Here is a 14,419-nt window from a genome sequence, read left to right on the forward strand (position 1 = left end):
ACATAAGAAATAGGAGCAGGAGTAGGCCATTCGGCCCCTCGAGCCTGCTCCACCACTCAATAAGATCATGGCTGATCTTCTACCTCAACTCCAATTTCCTGCCCTATCCCCATAAAAAGATTGCAAAATGATTGTTGCAGAAGGTAACTGTCTGTGTATTAAAAGGAAAGGGCCTGAATTTATATCGTACCTTTCATGTCCTCAGGGTGTCTTCTGTGATTACATTTATTGTTATGCAGCCAAATGCTGCAGCCAGTTTACACACTGCAAGGTCCCACAAACAGCAAATGAGATAGATGATCAGTTTATCTGTTTTTGGTTGAGGTAGAAATGTCGACCAAGAGCTCCCTGCTCTTCTTCAAATAGTGCCCTGGTGTCATTTACATTCCAGAGCCTCAGTTTAAAAGATGGCACCTCCAACAAAGCAGCACTCTTTCGATACTGCATTGAAGTGTCATCCTAGATCATGTTCTCAGTCCTGGAGTAGGGTTTGAACCTGCAATTTTATGATTTAGTGATGAAAGTGTACTAAATGAGCCAAGCCGACTCTCGTTAAGTTACAATTAGAGTATTGTGTACAGTTTTGGGTATCACATTATAAGTAGGATATAAAAACAATGGGAAAGATACAATGTAGATTCACTGGAATGTTACTGGGATAAGGGGCTACAATTCTGAAGAGAGACTTGAGAAATTAGAGCTTTTTCACCAGAGCTGAGAAGGCATAGAGGTCTTCAAGGTTATGAAGGGTTATAATTGTTTCCATTGGTGGGGCGGTAATGAGAGGGCATAAATTTAAGACAATCACAAGAAAAACTAAACGGGAAAAAATTTTGTCACAAACTGTTGTTGAAGCAGAGTCCATAAGTTCTTTTTAAAGGGAATTAGATAGTTGCTTGAAAAAGAGGAATATTGAAGGGTATAGGAAGGAGGAAAGTGGGATTAGAGTAAGTGGCTCAAATGGAGAAGAACAACAGTGCAAAGTTAATGGGCCAAATGGCCTAGTTCTGTGCTATAATCATCAAAAGTAATTTCAAAGCTTACATGGATGTCTACATTATTTAATGTGTATTGTAGAGAATATATAAGTTATACGGTAACATATGGGATAATTTTTTTTTATAATACAGATATAAGTGATGTTAATGTACTAGTCTTTCACATTCTGTCTCTTGTTTGTCAATATTCATTCGTCTTCTTGTATTTATATCACTGTATGGTAGATTTTTTGAATATAAATGTGGTAGCCATGATGGGGCCGAAAATCCATGAGACGCACTCCCAGTAGTTGCGCTATTATTGTCTCTGCTGTTGCCCTCCAGCACTGACCTTGCAGAGTATGGGGTAGGTAAGCACAAATGACAACTTAGGTCCTTCTCTGGTGCCAGCTTACCTGAGGCCAAAGGAAACTCTGTCAATTTCCTGCCCTCAGGTGGGGGATGGTTTCTTATGGTCACATTCTCCTTGGCCCCTTGAGGTAGATAGCTGATCTGGCAAAATTGTAAAAAAAACATTTTAGCCCTCTTTGAAGGTCCAGACCACTTGCCTGGCCTGGATCCTATCAGTTGGGCCCAAATAAGCCCTTGTGGAAGCCCACGCACCTTCACTCATTCGGAATGCCAGGCTGCAGTGATAGACCGGGTCCTGAATGAACCTGAGGAATGGGATCACCTAGCTTGTGATGTCCCCAATCCTGGCTCGGCTCCCTGGCCATTATTTCCCTTGTTAGGGTCAGATAAAGGTTGCCCCTGACAGGACAACCAGGAAAACCCTGGAAGCAGCAGGAGACTGGCAGAAACTTTGAGGAATTCTGGGGCCGAAATTTATATGCATAGGATATATTGACTCTCTCTTCACTGTATGATAAGAACATTTCACAAAGGTTTACTTTAAAACATAATTGTTGACTTGAAAAGCTGGTTTCACAACTTTCGAAAGGTATTTATCAGCATGATGTAATTTGCAATGTAAAGGCATCATTAATATCTTGCAAAGTCTCACGTAAAAAACACTGTATGGTTCATATGTGACATTACGGTGACAAAAATGATTTCTGAGCTGTTTCCGGCTCTTTGCCTTCTCACAATGGACACTGTCCTCTTTAACGTGTTGTGAAACCGTCTGACAGAAACAGGTCATCCAAAGTATTAATTCTGAAGATGTTCAGTCTGTGTGTTTGTATGCAATAAAGATACAGAGATATGAGAGACCCAATTACATTGGAAATATGACAATTTTGCCATGGACTACGAACTCAAACTACATCCTCCAGCCCATAGATGAAAGATTTTAGATTACAGGGGGCTGCAAAAATAAAGATTACCTGAGGAAATATTCAGGCAGTTTTGTCAGTGAGTGTGAGGATGTTGTCATCTCAGCTGCTACTACTATCTCTAATAACCCTATCAACGGGTTTGCTCATAACCTAAACCAGTCATTGACTGATCTTAACTTGATTATTGTCCTGTCAATGGATTGTTCGAGTGATCCAGGTGCTTTGCCTTGCCAGCAGTATGAAGAAATAATTAAATGGCTCACTTTTTCCACAGGTCTGAAATATCACTGAGGTATATTTAAACCCCAAATAGATTATCCAAACTCCAAAAGGAAACATACTTTAAGCATACATCAATCTTATTAGAAGTAAATTGGTTTTTAAAATTGGACTGCGACAACTGAAGTACAGTCATTGATTCTAAACAGCATGTAGTCTTCACAGAGCTTATTTTGAATGGGCTACAATCCGCACAACATTATTAGTTTTATATAAATTCTGAGGCTAACTGCCATATCACAAACACCCATATACCTACTGAATGTGTGCAAATGAATTTCAAGCAGGAGCTGACTCAATGTGTTCCTGAGTCATTCACCATAACCTCAGAAGGCAGGAGATATTTCTTACCAAATTGCTCTTCTACTGCAGTCGCCATGCTCATGACCTTGGGAAATTGTAGAAGTCTCTCACGTCCCTTAATCTTTGCAAATTCTCATTTTCCCAGTTTGAAAGGGAGTCTCAGAGGGTCCAAATTACAGTGTAAGGAGGGGTCATCAGGATGGCCTCTGAATTTCTCATTAACTCAAGAGAGATTTTTCAGGGGAGGGAATAAGTCAACGAGCGTGGTTCTTTCAGATAGGGCCGAGAGCTGCACGGAAACTCATAAAATCAAAGTAACATGCATCCATCCCATGGGGAAGGAAACCAACCCCACAATAGCACAATGCCTGGACCTCCTTCTTCCAATATATTCATTTAAAAATACTTTAGAGCTTCTGATTTTTACAGTGTTAAATTATTCATTTTGTAGTGTGATGGGGTGGTTGCGAGGATGGGTGACTCCAGCAGAGAGAGGCCACACTGGAGACTGTTGCTGCATTAAGATTTTAAAATGGTTTCACTATGTTTGATGTATATTTTATATACTGGAAACTGACTCTGCAATGCAGTGAACGAAAAAACAGTGTGCGTTCCTGTCACAAATATTCCTTGTGAAGAACAAAGGAAATGAACACAGCCCGACTTGCAATCCAGTCGTATCAATAATGCAATAATAGCCTTTTAGATACTGAATTTATTTAGTAACCTGCAGCAAAGAAATGTAGTTTCCATTAAATAACAACTCTGACATTTATATTAAAATGATGAAGAAGAATAGGATACACAGTTCCTTTGCCAACAGGGTAGTTCGCCTCACAAGATTAGTCACAAAGGATCTGTGAATGAAGAATTAAACTTCCAAAGAAAGGCCTAAAACAGTTTAGTGGCTAGCAGCAAAAAGGTCATGACTTTGTATCTCAGTACGTTTGCCATTCAGACTTACTTGCTTTAGCTCGGTGGGTTTTATTCATTCTTAGACTAGTCACCTGACAGCGAGGAGCTCCATCTTGGAAGAGTTAAGAACTAAAGTTGCATTTGCCCAACTCAATTTGTGCCTCTTACTAACTGATCAAAGAACACTTGCACTTGGAGGCAGGTTCACAGGTGCAACCACCTTGTTCCTCCAATGAAGAAAATATTCATGGTGGTCCCTTGAGATCTTAATCCTGAAGCAACTGAAGGGGACCTTGGCAACTCCAAGCCACTGCTCAGCAGCAACCTGCTTTTCTTCAGCTTTCCTCCCTGTTCTGGAATTCTATACCCTGTAATTCCTACTATTAATCTATAAAACCCACTGGTTTGCTGCCTCTGGATTTGTGCCTATTTCACATGTTGAGGCTGAATGCTTTGATAGTGCTGATATATCAGTGTTATGTTACTGGATTTTTACTCCAAATTTCTTTTCAGATTCAGTGCCTCATACAACTCCTGTAGATGAGACCTCACTCCCCATGAACTGGAGTGTGCCCAATATCTAGGTAATTGTAGCATGCCCAGGGGTCAATCAGTAAAACTTAATCACTGTTTTTTTTTTGGCTTAATGGTTATATCATGTGCTCTCATGTAATCTCGATTTCATAAGATGGTAAATTGGAATGGAGCTGGGCCTAGGCTCTCAACTGCTAAGCGGATTTATTAAACAGCAAATGGATGGGTAAATAGAAGCAATGACATACTATAGGCTTATAGTTACAGGCTTTAATTATGTCCCCTTGGAAATTAGAAAATAACAAATGGTCGTATTTGCTGTGTGAACTGGACTTGGCACAAGGTCCCTGAATGTTAAACATATGTAATGGCTCGCTGCCGACTGTGCACAGAGTCTTTCTGGCTGATTCGTGTTTCTCTGATCCCTTCAGAGGGACTACTTATTTGGAACAAGACAAGCTGAAATATGAGTGCATTTCTACAAATGCACACTACTGGTGGGTCTGGCTCTCCACTGGTAGCACGTATTTTGTAAAATTTTTCCTTTGTTTAAGAAATTTGACTTGGACAAAGGAAATTTAAATATGTAGCTCTTAAATGTAAATAAAGCTGTCAATTGAACACATATTCAACAAAACCCACAGGATGTTTGTGTTTGAATTACGAACTTACTAAATTGACGGGCAGGAAAAGACCAGCTGGTCCATCAAGCATGCCCCACACCATGATGGCCAGAGCATGATAGCCAACACTTCTCCCCTCCCACAATCTCCCCCCGCGCAATTTGGCTTGGCTCCTCCCTCAGATATCTGTTGCATCACCCAATCCGGTGTGCAGACTGCCAGCTGATGACACTTACGTGGTGAAAGATTTGGTGTGTTCCTTCGCCTAAGTTTTCTCTGCTTTTTGTTGAAAGTGGAAGGAGCAGGTCTAAGATTAGCCTTCACTTCACCTATGTGTCAGCAGTGGCTCAGTGGTAGCACTCTTATCTCTGAGTCAAGAAAGATATGGGGCCTGAATTTAGCAGGCCTGCGGGTTTCCGGCGGGTTTGGTTTCGGGAACGTGGTCAACGCGCCCGGTGAAATTAGTGGGTTGCCCGCGCGATCGTGGCAGGCAACACACTAATGGGATTCAATTACCTGCTCCTCCGGGCTCCGCGCTGCTGGTCTGCGCGTCAGGCGGGCTGCGCATGCGCAGTACGATCTGTCAGCTGGAGGCTCTCTAGTTAAAGGGGCAGTCCTCCACTGACAGATGCTGCAACCAATGGAACAAATTACAGCATGGAGCAGCCCAGGGGGAAGGCTGCTCCCAGTTTAATGATGCCTCACCCCAGGTATCAATACATGGGGTGAGGAGGAGGGGGAGGACAGAGATCTTCCACCCGGTGGGCGGGAGGAAGCGGCCTGCCTCTGCCACCAAGAAGGACTGGCTCGAGGTGGCAGAGGGGGTCACCTGCACCACCAACATATCGCCCACCTGCATACAGTGCAGGAGGCGCTCCAATGACCTCAGTAGGTCAGCCACAGTGAGAACACGTAGTCTTTCCCCTACACTCCGTCTGCCACAACACTGCCCCCACCCCACATCTCCTTCGGCACCGCCAACACTACTCTATCACATCACCCCTCATACACACTCACACCCCGTCCTCATCTTACCTCCACCTACTCACCTCGCCAGCACTCACCCCGCCACGAACACGCAACCCAATCCTCATACAATCTCATGGCTCTATCCCATACTCACCCTCTCGTGCATCTCCCTCACGGCCAGCCTCACTCAACCTGCCACCACCTGTGCTGCAGCCACAGGGCATGCATCGCATATGTGCAGTAGGCAGCGTACGGCAAACGTGTCATGAGCATGAAGGGGATGCACAAGGGTGTCTGAGGGTTTGCCATGGGTGTTACCTATATTGAATTTCGGAGCAACAAACATCATACATTATATTGGCACCACCACTGCCATGTCTCCGCGAATCCTGTCCGTTGTGTCCAATAATGCCCGCTCCTGGGTATCACTATGAGGACCCACCACTGATGCCACCCATTGTGTTACTGCAGAGTAGGTGCAGGTGTATTTGCAGGGCTCTTCCGCGCAGACGACTGAGAGACATCGGCGGTGTACCCGGCTGCACCCTGGAAGGATGCGGAGGAGAAGTTGTGGAGGGCAGTGGTGACTTTGGCAGCGACAGGTAAGCAGATGGTGCTGGAGCCAGCCAGGAGCAGCTCGGCATGAAAGAGGCTGCAGATGTCCACGACTACATGTCGAGTGAATCTGCGCCTCCGTGTGCACTGCTGCTCGGAGAGGTCCGGGGAGCTGCGCCTCGGTCTGTGGACCCTGTGGCGAGGGTAGTGCCCTCTGCGACGCGTCTCTCTCTGCGGTTGCCCTCCCTCCTGCTGTGCAGGTGGGTGTTCCACAGGACCGTGTTGGGGGGCTCCACGTCTCCGAGGCGGACGGCATGGACTGCGAGGCTGCTGGGGCTGGTCATGCTGTTCGTCCTCCGAGGATGTCAACGCACCACCCATCTGGCAGGTGTTGGTCTGAGAGGTTGTGCCGGGTAGGTAGGTGGTTCCTCGGACTGGGGCTGCGGTTTCACGTCGGTCTGTCCTCTGGCTTGGCGGGGGGTGGTGAAGGGCAGGGGTTGCCCTACGTGACGCGGTGGCCTCCTGCGTGGGTGAGGGCTCTCCCACCCGCTGTGGAGTGCACCTTGGCAGCTGCCACAGGCTGCTGGCTGGAACACGACCGGTTGAAGGGAGACTGTTTCCCCCAGTGTGTGAAACTCACTGCCTTGAAGCTAAAATCCCACACTTCCTGTTTTGACAGCTGCTTCAGCTCATTTAATGACCTCAACAAGCAAGGTCAGTACACTCAAGTGGAACCCCGCTGGCTTTAATTGCCTGCGGGATTCCCACCAGCGGGGCCTGCGCACGCAGCCCCGCACGTCAGCGCGGCACCCGGAAGTGGCCGGGATCTCGGCGCGATCCGGTCACGTGACTGGATATCGGGATTTTCGGGGCCCCCCCCGCTGGAAACCCGCAGGAAACCCGACGGTAAAATCGAGCCCATGGGTTCAAGTCTCACTACAGGGTCTTGAGCACAAAATCTAGGCCAACACTGTAGTACTGAGGGAGTGCTGCACTGTCGGAGGTGCTCTATTTTGGATGAGACGTTAAACTGAGGACCTGTCTGCCCTCTTAGGTGGAAGTAAAAGATCCCATGGCACTATTTCAAAGAACAGTAGGGGCGTTCTTCCCGGTGTCCTAGCCAATATTTATCCCTCAACCAACACCTAAAAACAGATTATCTGGTAATTATCACATTGCCGTTTGTGGGAGCTTGCTGTCCGCAAATTGGCTGGCGTGTTTCCTACATTACAACAGTGACTACACCTCAAAAGTATTTCATTGGATGTAATGTGCTTTGGTACATCCTGAGGTTATGAAAGGCACTGTACAAATGCAAGTCTTTCTTTTTTTCTATAATGGCCCAATATAATTACCTTTTTAGGCTTTGTTCTTGGCTGATGTTCTTCTTTGGGGTTTTTCTGCCCCCTTTTATATCTCCTGCCGCCTTCCAAACAGGTGCTGCAATGGCAGAGTTGCTGCGGCACCACCAGAATTTTCCAGTTTCAATTGGTGGACTCCCTCTTGGTGGTGGGGATCCAGCTGGGAACCTTCCCTATGTACTTAATGAGCTCCGACCTAGGATCAGGGTTACGGCGCGGTCACAGCAGCTGGCAGAAATCCAGCCCCACCGCTATCCTGCCAAGAATAGGAGAATCCAGTCCTATGCTTTAATAATTACAATCAAGTTTTCAGTTTTTCTCAGCTGCATCATTATAGGCTCTCTTCTTGGCCTTGTTGGCTTATTCTCAGCAATGTTCATTGCTGCCCTTTCCATTGTATTAGCAGCAGGTTATTGGACCAATTCAGGTTGAGAATACTAAGGTGCACACGCAAACATTTCTAACACCTGTAACTTACTTTGATTGGAATTTAGAGGCAGGCTCCACATGACTACATTTATTCATTTCTCATCTTAGCACTTTTCTTCAAATATTCACCTTCTTCAGAATATCCTACTAGCCTATCCTGATGCATGACCCTGACATGTCTTCTTTCATCTGGTTTTATGAAAGGCAACATTAAATTGTCTCTGGTGATACGGAGTGATTAGAAGCTATTCCCCAGAGAAGGATCTTAGAGCAATGGTTCACATGATGCTCCATAGTTTGGATAGCCTCTCCACAGTCTCACATCGGGCTATCCTTCATCTTCCATTTATGTGGATAGGTGGTTGCAGTGCCCATGAAGTTCTGGTGCAGTTCGCAGTGATTCATATTTTAGGTGGCATGGTGAAGCTGGGTGGTCGATCCATGGGGTCCATGATCCGGTCTTGATTCTTGACCCCGTTGGTTTCCCGCATCCTCTGCCACCTGTCCTTAAGTGAGAGTGCTGAGATGTTGAGAGTTTCGGCCGCTATCCAGAAGGGATTCCTGGACATAAGGCAGCATCATGGGAGCTTCTGGAGATCTTCATTAATAGGCACACCTGAGTTTGCTAGAGCCTGGTTGCATTGGAAAGGAAGATGGCAACCTTCATATGGTCCTCTCCGTTAAGGGCTCTAGCACGACTACCGCCATCAACAAGGTGGCCGAATGCCGATCAACAGCCTCCTGGTCCAAAAAGCAACACACTCGGCCTCTTGTGTGATGGGATCTGATGCCTGATTCACCTTCTGGGTGTTTGTGCTTTGCTCCTCTGCTTGGTAGTCACAACTAATACATCGAGTTTCCAGAAAGAGCACATTTCTGAGTGTATTAAAAAAGGGAAGTAAGATTTTGGTATCCTGGGGTACTAAGAGATTTGTATCCAATTTAAAAAAAAGTTTTAAAAATCTCACTTATCAAGCTCCTCCCCATCCCTTAATTTTGTTGCACCCTTTTTATCTTCTTATCATGGATGTCATCTGAATTGGTTGGTTTAAAGACCAATGATGGCAGTGTTAAACAATTAACACTTATTGTGCTTTCACCTAACACTTGGCACCTTGTGAAGCCCACTGCAGCCAGTCTGTCTGGACTCTGAGCTCGTTGTCTCTCCTTTGGGAAATACCCTGTGTGACTGTGGGCTTTTTAAACTGTTCACTACAGTTTATAGCAACAGAGAATACTAATTAAAATTCAAAAATCCATTTTTTGTCACAGTCCTCCACAAGACTATTACTCGATACAAAAAACGTTCTGCCTGACTCCTTCTAATTCCTAACTTCATATGGATTTAATTTTCTCCATCTGTTAATGCATTCATATAAATTATTGTCTGCATTATTTAATTAGGTCATTAATCAGTTTATTTTAAGTGGGTTAATGGTTGTGTTAAACTAACATAGACAGGAATTGATGTAAAAATGTTAAAAAGAATGCACAGAGTAAGTTAAACCCACAAATGTTTAATTTGTCACCTGGTATCTGAATCCATCACTGTAATGAACAATTTGACTGAATCAGTTTTGTCAACCATTTTCCCAATCTTGAAAACTTCACGGGCGCCACCTTGAAGTCTGTTCTTTTCCATCATGTTTTCACCCAGTTCTTCCCCCCACCCTTTATCTCAGTTTTGGAAACCTGTTACTCTTTTAAATACTAAAAAAATGTTGAAGAGTTAAGAATGTTTTCCTTTGAGGTTGCCCTAAGTCCTGCACCTATCCTCTGGGACCTTTCCTTTATACGTGCAGGGAAAAGGCTTGCCTTGTACCAAATAAATACAAGTGCAGTTTCCATTTAGGTTATATTTATCATTGACCCTTTTAGTGTATTAAATAATGTGATGTAATCCTTATAATAAGTCTATAAATATCTTACATTGCTTTCAAATCCTAAGGTTCTTCTATAGTTGCATCATAGTGAATGGTAATGAACCCATATAGTTGTGTAAATCACGGTTGTATCATATATAGCAGAAAATATACAGGTGATTTACGGCTAAACATAAGTCTAACTGCATCGGAGGCATCAAATCTTGCTTCCATTACAACGGTGACTACACTTCAAAAGTATTTAATTGGTTATAAAGCATTTTGGGATGTCCTGAGGTTGTGAAAGGCGCTATATAAATGTAAGTCTGTCTTTCTTCATTTCTTTCTTTCTTCCAATGTGCTTAAAAGTGGATGTTGAGCATAAAAACTGGAAAACAGCACGTTGGTTTATTCAAGTCAAGTGAAACTCCTAATGATTGCTTTAATTGGTGTTTCAATCATTGTGCACTAATCCATTCACAGCAGGTTTTAATTCCACGTGAAAGATGTGAATCTGCTGTAATTAAATTAAACTAAAAATAGGACTTACCACCAGAAGAACTATACTGTTACAAACATCATCCTGTAACAGTCCTGCAGACCCGGCAATTTTATCCCATCACGACAGTAGCTGTTCAAACTATTCCATTTGCGAAAGTCTGTGGAACATGTTGAATAAACATTTAGCTTCATAAGATCTGCACCAGTTTTTTTCTTTCCAAAAGACAGATTAAACTGAGATTTCTTCAGAGTAAGTGGGTCAGTAGATGTTGAGTAATTATAAACACTGTAACTTGAGCCATGTAAACTACCTTTTGATTCAGTGGTCTGCATATACTGCTTATATTTTTTAATATAGCTGAAAAGCACTGCAGTTGCTCACACACTGTTATGGATTTTGCTATTAAAGATAAATGGGATATTCAATTTAAACAAAAACCCAGATTGGTAATGGTCTTCACACCAGTTATCAGAGTGTAATGGTATTTTCTGGCAGCTGCTTTATTTCATTTGAACTGTGCGAACTCCTCGTGTTTAATCCCAGCCTGACATCTATATAGATTGTGCTATTTATTGACAGAAATAAAGTATTTTTGCTGTGAACAATGTGACAATCAATTTTTGTTCCACTGAGAAATACAGTGTAAAATCTTGGGTGCTACACATCTGTTAAGATTAAAATGCCATTTTGTGTTAAAAAGAATATTTTAATCATTCTTTTTGGGTTAAATGGATCCTTGATTTATATTTCTCAAATAAATATGTTTTATAAAGTAAGATAGACAAAAATTGGAACAAATTGCTCTTTTTACATTTACTATTTAATACATTGGTTAATTTTTAATTTGTCATTAACATATTTATACTGTAATAACTTTAATGTTCTTAAATTAATTAGCAAAACAATGTATGAGGAAATTAGCTTGGATGTTGGAGCCCGTTTTTCAGGCGCACAACAGGGGGCAAATGCACCAATTTAATGTGCCATCTCCCATGCCTCTAGGGCGCCTGAAATAGATTTGAATGCATATCCGTTAGGACAATTTTTTCAGGCGTCCCTCGCGGCTGCCTAAAACAGGCATTAAGCCCCTTGCAACTGTTAATAAGGGGTCTAATGAATGTTTTAGGATCCCTCTGAGAAATTGGGCTGCCCTGAACACTCAGGTTTTCCTGGCATGGATTTGGCCTAGCAAGCGGTCGCCACAAAAAGGTGACCTACATTGGCTCCAGGTCTGGGAATGCCTCAATTTTAAAATTCTCATCCTTGTTTTCAAATCCCTCCATGGTCTTGCCCCTCCCTATCTTTGTAACTTCCTCCAGCCCTACAACCCTCTGAGATCACTGCGCTCCTCCAATTCTTGCCTCTTGTGCATCCCCGATTTTAATCGGTCCACCAGTGGCGGCCGTGCCTTCAGCTGCCTACGCCCCAAGCTCTGGAATTCCCTCCCTAAACCTCTCCGCCTCTATACCTCTCTCTTGTCCTTTAAGAAGCTCCTTAAAACAGTCCTCTTTGAGCAAGCCTTTGGTCACCTGTCCTAATATCTCCTAATGTGGCTCAGTGTTGAATTTTGTTTGATAATCACCCCTGTGAAGCGCCTTGGGACATTTTACTACATTAAAGGTGCTATTATACGTGTGTTGTTGTTGTTGTTGTTGTTGTTGTTGTGTGAGATATTTTTTCCAAAGCTTGATGAAACACTGCTGCTTCTCCTGGCTGCACAGCACTCTTGAGGTCTGCTGCTGACACACGATCACACCCGTTCCCCCCCCACCACCCACCCTCTGTTCTCCTGTCTCCCTCCACCCCCAAGGACATAACTGAGGGTCAATGCTGGTGAGGCTAGTGGCCCAAGTTGGATTATTGACAATGGGCAAGCTGCCTCTGAGGTCCGAGACCAATAATGGGTGAGCCTCGGGCCTTCCGGTTGGGCATGTGCTCTGTGTGCAGCATTGCTTATGTGCCTGAAAATGGGCTATAACTAATTTTTACCTTTCTGTGTTAGTGGTAGCGTGAAGTTAAAAGTGACATATATGTTAACATAAGAACATAAGAAATAGGAGCAGGAGTAGGCCATATGGCCCTTCGAGCCTGCTCTGCCATTCAATAAGATCATGGCTGATTTTCGACCCCTTAACTCCATTTTCCTGCCTGATCACCATATCCCTTGATTCCCCTTGAGTCCAAAACGCTATCTATCTCAGCCTTGAATCAACTCAACGAATGAGCATCCTCAGCCCTCTGGGGTAAAGAATCCCAAAGATTCGCAACCCTCTGAATGAAGAATTTTCTCCTCATCTCAGTCTTAAATGGCCGACCCCTTATCCTGCAACTATGCCCCCTAGTTCTAGACTCTCCAGCCATTACACTCGGTCCTTTCATATAAGTAATGAATATAGATTGTAAATAGCTGAGGCCCAAGCACTGATCCTTGCGGCACTCCACTGGTTACAGCCTGCCAACCTGAAAATGATCCGTTTATCCCTACTCTGTGTTTTCTGGTCTTTAACCAATCCTCTAACCATGCTAATATATAACTCCCAACCCCATGAGCCCTTATCTTGCATAACAACCTTTTATGTGGCACCTTTTCGAATGCCTTTTGAAAATCCAAATATACGACATCCACTGGTTCCCCTTTATCCACCCTTCTAGTTACATCCTCAAAAAACTCTAATAAATTTGTCGAACACGATTTTGCTTTCATAAAACCATGTTAACTTTGCCAAATCATATTATGATTTTCTAAGTGCTCTGTTACCACGTTCTTAATAATGGATTCCAGCACCTTCCTGACAACTGATGTCAGGCTAACTGGCCTGTAATTCCCTGTTTTCTCTCTCCTTCCTTTCTTGAATAGTGGGGTTACATTTGCTACCTTCCAATCTACTGGGACCGTTCTAGAATCTAGGCAATTTTGGAAGATCAAAACCAATGCATCCACTATTTCTGCAGTCACCTCTTTTAAAATCCTAGGATGTAGGCGACCAGGTCCAGGGGATTTATTGGCTTTTAGTCCCATTAGTTTCTCCAATACTTTTTCTCTACTGATAATAATTACTTTAAATTCCTCACCCTCATTAGCCCCTTGGTTCCCCACTATTTCTGGTATACTTTTTGCATCTTCTACTGTGAAGACAGATACAAAGGGGTCAATTTTCAGATGGCCGAGCGGGTGCGTTCATGGCGGGTGGGGGGGCGGGGGGCTCCTAAAATTGGGGATTCCCAGAGCGGGTCCGGAGCCCGGCTCCAACTCGTCCACTTCCGGGTTCCCCAATGATGTGAATCGGTGGGTGTGCAGCCCCCGCGTGTGGGACTCCCACCGGAAAATCAAATCTGGCGGGATCTCACTTAAGATCATTATCTGGGTACTTGAGGTCGTTTACAGATCTCATTAGTTGGAGATTTTCGGAGGATTCGGATTTTGGACTACCCAGAGCGTGTTTCCCATGCTGGGGGAAACACTCCCTGTTTAAACATACGTGTTGCAGCCAGCAGCCAGTGGCAGCTGCAAAGATCCATTTAACAGGTGCGGGGTAAACCCTCATTCATTGCAGCAGGGCACTCTGTCACCTCAGACAAAGTTTCGCCTGCCACACCATTGTCTCCACACTCCAAATTATTAAATCAGACCCTAAACTCTGCTGTTCAAACATATTTACCTACTTTGTGTACCCCCTCACACTCACACCATCAGGATGGAGGGGGGCGTCCATTGATGCATTCATCACTCCATTGGAAGACGAGCAACATCACCAGCCTCGCCAGGCATGCCGTCCACCTCCGCCACATGGAACTACACAACACAGTGTTGC

At 44.1% G+C, this 14,419-nt stretch overlaps 1 protein-coding gene across 2 annotated transcripts in view; it reads right to left on the reverse strand.

Annotated features, from left to right (window-relative positions):
- Positions 1–1,175: 1,175 nt before the first annotated feature.
- The window catches only part of LOC137328074 (uncharacterized), a 99,564-nt gene continuing 86,320 nt past the window's right edge, over positions 1,176–14,419 (reverse strand). The window contains exons 8-10 of one of the 2 annotated variants that reach the window (XR_010964619.1): positions 10,656–10,764; positions 7,809–9,119; positions 1,176–1,490 (exon numbers count right to left, since the gene is read on the reverse strand). The gene's annotated coding sequence lies outside the window, so the exon portion shown is untranslated. Of the gene's footprint in view, positions 1,491–5,672; positions 9,120–10,655; positions 10,765–14,419 lie in introns of those variants that run through there. The other variant, XR_010964618.1, reaches the window with a different exon arrangement.

This window comes from Heptranchias perlo, chromosome 1 (assembly GCF_035084215.1).
Source record: "Heptranchias perlo isolate sHepPer1 chromosome 1, sHepPer1.hap1, whole genome shotgun sequence".
Taxonomy (NCBI): Eukaryota; Metazoa; Chordata; class Chondrichthyes; order Hexanchiformes; family Hexanchidae; genus Heptranchias; species Heptranchias perlo.